At 27.2% G+C, this 4,952-nt stretch overlaps 1 long non-coding RNA gene across 2 annotated transcripts; it reads left to right on the top strand.

Moving 5' to 3' along the window:
• The first annotated feature begins 2,118 nt into the window (after window positions 1-2,118).
• Window positions 2,119-3,701, top strand: LOC108686373. Of its 2 annotated transcripts, none has more exons than XR_001931700.1 (4): window positions 2,119-2,310; window positions 2,917-3,129; window positions 3,399-3,531; window positions 3,615-3,701. It is a non-coding gene; the product is annotated as an uncharacterized LOC108686373 (long non-coding RNA). The 2 variants fall into 2 exon arrangements; XR_001931701.1 differs by lacking the exon at window positions 2,119-2,310 and adding an exon at window positions 2,791-2,818.
• Window positions 3,702-4,952: the final 1,251 nt, after the last annotated feature.

Genomic DNA, 4,952 nt, shown 5'->3' with positions numbered 1-4,952 from the left:
AAATAATGTCAGCTTGTTCGCTGAGATGAGAGTAATATGGTGAAGTAAGTTGTAAACCGTAAGAAATTACCGTAAGACCAATCGCAGTCGAACGTGAGGAGTATAATCGATTATAATTAGTCAATTTCTAAGCTTGCTTATTACATTATACTCTCATTGTAAATGATCCATAAAAGCTTTAGAACATATACTAATGGAGCGAGTATATGTTTTACATAGTGAACTGGCAAGCCAGCAAGTAAGACAAAGAAGAAGATATTTGGTAAAAATCTTTCTCTCTTCTTCAATTTGTAATTGGTTCATCAGGCCCTACCTCTATTCAATAATAGCGGATGTAGCAAAATATGATCCCTGCTGATCCCTGCCTGTGCGATAAAATCTTACAAAATGCCAGCCTTTTGATTCTCACATGCAAAGCGACGATTAAATTATATATCATTTCACAGGTAAATTAATAGAATAGTAACAGTATAAACAAATATTCACTTTAATGATAAATTCACGTTAATTCACGTTAATAGAACCTCCCTATTCGAACGCTCCTGACAGTGACAGAGAAAACACCCAAATATTCCCCTCTCTGTCTTACTTGCTTGCATCACTATTCAGCATAGTTCGCTCGCTCCATGAGTATATGCTCTAAGATAAAAGCAAATTATTCGTACAAATATCATAACATAAGGTAGTCAGACGTAAGCAGTAAGCAAAGTGGCTAATCTTAGTAGAAGTGAAGTTACTGTCTTACATTTTTTAGTGTCAGTTGCCGATTCTATACTGCTTACATTTTATACATTTTTATATTAGGTGTAGTAAAAAGAAATCCATTATTTTTGCATGAAATTGAATGGAAAAATAATGGATTTCTTTTTACTACACCTAATATATATTTCAAGTTTAATATTTCCTAATTTTTTAATAAAATTGTGTAGTATGTAAACATCTAAATCAATCTTTTCTATGTTAATCTTAATATTATAGACTCGTTAATCTTAATATTATAGAATCTTAATATTATAGAATCAAAATATATATATATATATATATATATATGTTGTTTTGTAATGACAGTAACTGAAAAATAATTGAAATTTTTTTAGTAACTGTAACTCGTTAGTTTTTAGAATTGGTAACTTGTAACATTAATTAGCTACTTTTTAAAACAGAAAACTGTAATTATAACTAGTTATTTTTACACTTTTCCAACTCTGAAGATTAGTAACGTAGAAATTGCGTGCAGTCTACATAAAGTTAGTTTTCTTTTTTAGAATTAATGTATTTTAAGAATAATACTGAATTATGCTAGATTTGTGCTGCATTGTGCCCGAAAATTAATGTCGTAATATAAAAAATACGTTAAAAAAATGAAAAAAAAATTTTTTTTTTGGTCAGTTGATTATACGGCAATTTCCATAACAAAGAGGGGATAAGGTTGGTAGTGACGAAAATCCCCTAGGCAATACAAATTAATTTCTATGGATTGGTCACATTGTGTAAGTAGTAGTGTATTCATTTAAATAGCCTTTTTGACATATCTGACATGTACGTGCAGGTACATAAAATAATTTTAAAAATACTTAGTTTATAATTTAATAATATTTTATATAATACTTATGAATAAAAGATAGAATCTAAATAATTATCATTTCCTCTCACTTTATTTCTCTTCTACTTAATAATATCTACTTAATAATAAATATTAAAATGCTTTTGTTTAAAAACAAATGTTTTTGTTTTTCCTGTTAGGAAACAAAAGCTATCCAATTTTTGTACTGTGTAATACAGCAAAACCCAACATTTTAAACATTTATTATTAAATATGGAAAAAAATATATTTCTGTCCGAATTCATCAGCCAAAAATAGAATACAAACAAGGGATATGTTTTTCATTATAATAGTTCGTTTGGAACGCTGTAAATATATAACAAGAGAAATTAAGTGAGAAGAAATAATTTGAAAGAAAATATTATTGCATTCATTTATATAACTAGTATAAGAGAGAGAGAGAGAGAGAGAGAGAGAGAGAGAGAGAGAGAGAGAGAGAGAGAGAGAAGCATACTATGCATTATATTTTAGTACATTTAATTGTGAACAATTTTTTTTTACAGGTATTATGAACGTGGTTACCAAAAAAATAAAGATATTGAATGTAGAGTGCATTGACAATTAAAAATGATACATACGTTGTTAATGGAACATATAATCATGACAAACCCATACTACATCTCAGTGAAATTAAAAAAAAAATCAAAATATCAGAAACATTTGAAAGTACCAGAATGATGAAAAATAAAAAAGAGAATAATTTCGAAGTAAGTATGAACCGAAGATATTATAAAAATAATTCTGAGAAAAATTTTCACGAGAAAATACAATTAATTACTATTTACAATCCATAATTTGTACATTGACATATATGTAGATACGATCATTTATTGGACGTGACAAACATAGCAAATATTGAAAAATGTATCGAACGTCATAAGAAGCATAGTCTTAGACAAACGTCAACAAATTTAAAAGAATTGAAGGATTGTTTAAAAAGAGAGGATTGGAAAAAATTATTTACAATAGATTCTTCAACAGATTCAACAGATTCTTTTATTATTGATGACTATATTGTCAAAAATAACGAGATAAAAGTATTTTTATCGATAAAAAGCAGAAAGCGATTTTAGCGGAATTAATCATAAATGCAAATTAACTATTTTTATAGACGGGACATTTGTAACACTACCTCGATTAATAAATGAGAAATGTCAATTATGGACAATTCTTATTAGATATAATAATAGAGTAAGAAAAACAATCAATTCATTAGTTAAGTCATTATTTAATTATTATATTTCATTTAATTGCAAATGTACTCTATTGTCTATGTAATTATATATGTAAGTTTAATTGCTTTTAAATTTCAGACATTTCCAATTGTGTACACTATCATGGAAGGACGTTGCTAATCAGAAGATTACCGTGGTATGTTGATGTATTGAAAAAAGTGATAAACTATAAAAATAACCTGATGTTGTAACAAAAGATTTTGAAAAAGCAAAACTGCAAATCAAAACAAGCAATCAAAACAATTTTCCCCCATGTAAAAACTATTGGCATACTTCTTTCATTACAGCCAGGTAATGAAAAGCAATACATAATAGACAAATAACATAATGCACGTAAATCTTCTTTGTGTTGATTTCTTTTTACAAGCGTTACAAGATAAATATATAGCATTTTAAAAGGGAAAATAAAAGAATTAGATTGGGGTACAATAAAACTATTGGGTTGACTTTTCTTGACATTGGCGTTTCTAGAACAAATGATACAAAGTTTTGAAATTATCATTAATATCATTTTCCGAGATTGTAAAAATTTACAATCATTTTTTAATTATTATAAACAGACACTAAATGATTTCAAGCCCGGTTTATTTTCTATATTCAAAGAAATTGACAGAACAAATAACGCGTCAGAGAGACACAATCGCGAGCTGAAACAAAGTCTCCAAAAGCATTCAAGAATTATAACATTTTTAGGTATGTGTTAGGTATGTGTACCTATTGCAAATACTTTTTTCAAAAATATTTATACTCTTATTAAATTTTAATGTTATTTATAGATAACCTAACTGAACATCAAAAAGACATCAAAAGTATGATGAAATATCCAAAAACAAGATTACAACCTAAAACAAAAAGAAGCCAAATTAAAAAAAATTTGACAAGATATAAAAACAAATATGAACAATGTAGATTTATTATTAATTTTAAATGAATTAACAAAACTGGTTGGAAGAAATAAAATTAATTGATATAGTATCTATAAATTTCTCTAAGTACATTTAGCATTTTAAATGGAATTCGAAAAATATTTCATTTAGCCCAGTGTGACTGCTATTATAAATAAAAGTATTTATTATCGGCTATTTCAAATGTCACCCAGTCCTGTATGCAACACAGAATATCTCGTCATCAGTGCGATCAATTAAATATCAATTAAGCAGAAGATATAATCAATCACTTTTTTTTCCTTTCTCTTCTATTCTTTTCCGAAACCCGAAAAAAATTAATCGAAATAAAGAATTGATCTAACAACAATGCATACAAATTATTCTCTCCTATTTTGTAATATTAGCTATTTGTCTGATATTTATCTATTCTTCTTTTCCTTCTTTTTATTTTTCCTATATTTTCCTATTTTACATTTTTTTCATCTCACATAGATTTCATTCTTCAGACAATGATGACAAATTGACTCCGCGAAGAATGATGCCACAATAGGGAATAGATATTTTTCTAGACACGTTATACTACTGAAAAATTAATATTGCATTTAATTAAATAATAATTTATTTACATACATATGTATATACGTAACATAATTTTTTCACCCTGTTAATCTCTATCCACACAATATTTATGTGATGTTAATGAATAGTTATGATAATTATTTAGCTTATCTTTTATTCATAAATATTATATAAAATATTAAATTATAAACTAAGTATTTTTAAAATTATTTTATGTACCTGCACACACATGTCAGAAACGTCAAAAAGGCTCAAACTACATTACTATTAGGTTGTCCAGAAAGTTCGTGCCGATGTTGAAGGAAAATTGAAACGCAGAAGATTTAAATTTTATTATATATTTATTAAATTATATAGGTTAGTCGGCACGAACTTTCCGGACAACCCAATACTTACACAATGTTACCAATCCGTAGAAATTAAATTGTGTTGCCTAGGAGATTTTCATCTCTACCAACACTATCTCTTCTTTTTTTATAAAAATTATCCGTGTAATCGGTCAGCCCTCAATTTGTTTTTTTTAATTTTTTTAAAATGTGTTAAGTTTTGCAAAGATGTGAGGTACTTACTACCAGTAAGCAGGGTTGGGCATGTATTATTGTATATACGAGGTTTTTTTATTTTGCATTGATCTAGTTTATATCGTAC

The sequence above is a fragment of the Atta colombica genome, unplaced genomic scaffold (genome assembly GCF_001594045.1).
Source record: "Atta colombica isolate Treedump-2 unplaced genomic scaffold, Acol1.0 scaffold178, whole genome shotgun sequence".
Classification (NCBI taxonomy): domain Eukaryota; kingdom Metazoa; phylum Arthropoda; class Insecta; order Hymenoptera; family Formicidae; genus Atta; species Atta colombica.
This window is presented reverse-complemented; position numbering and strand designations above follow the sequence as displayed.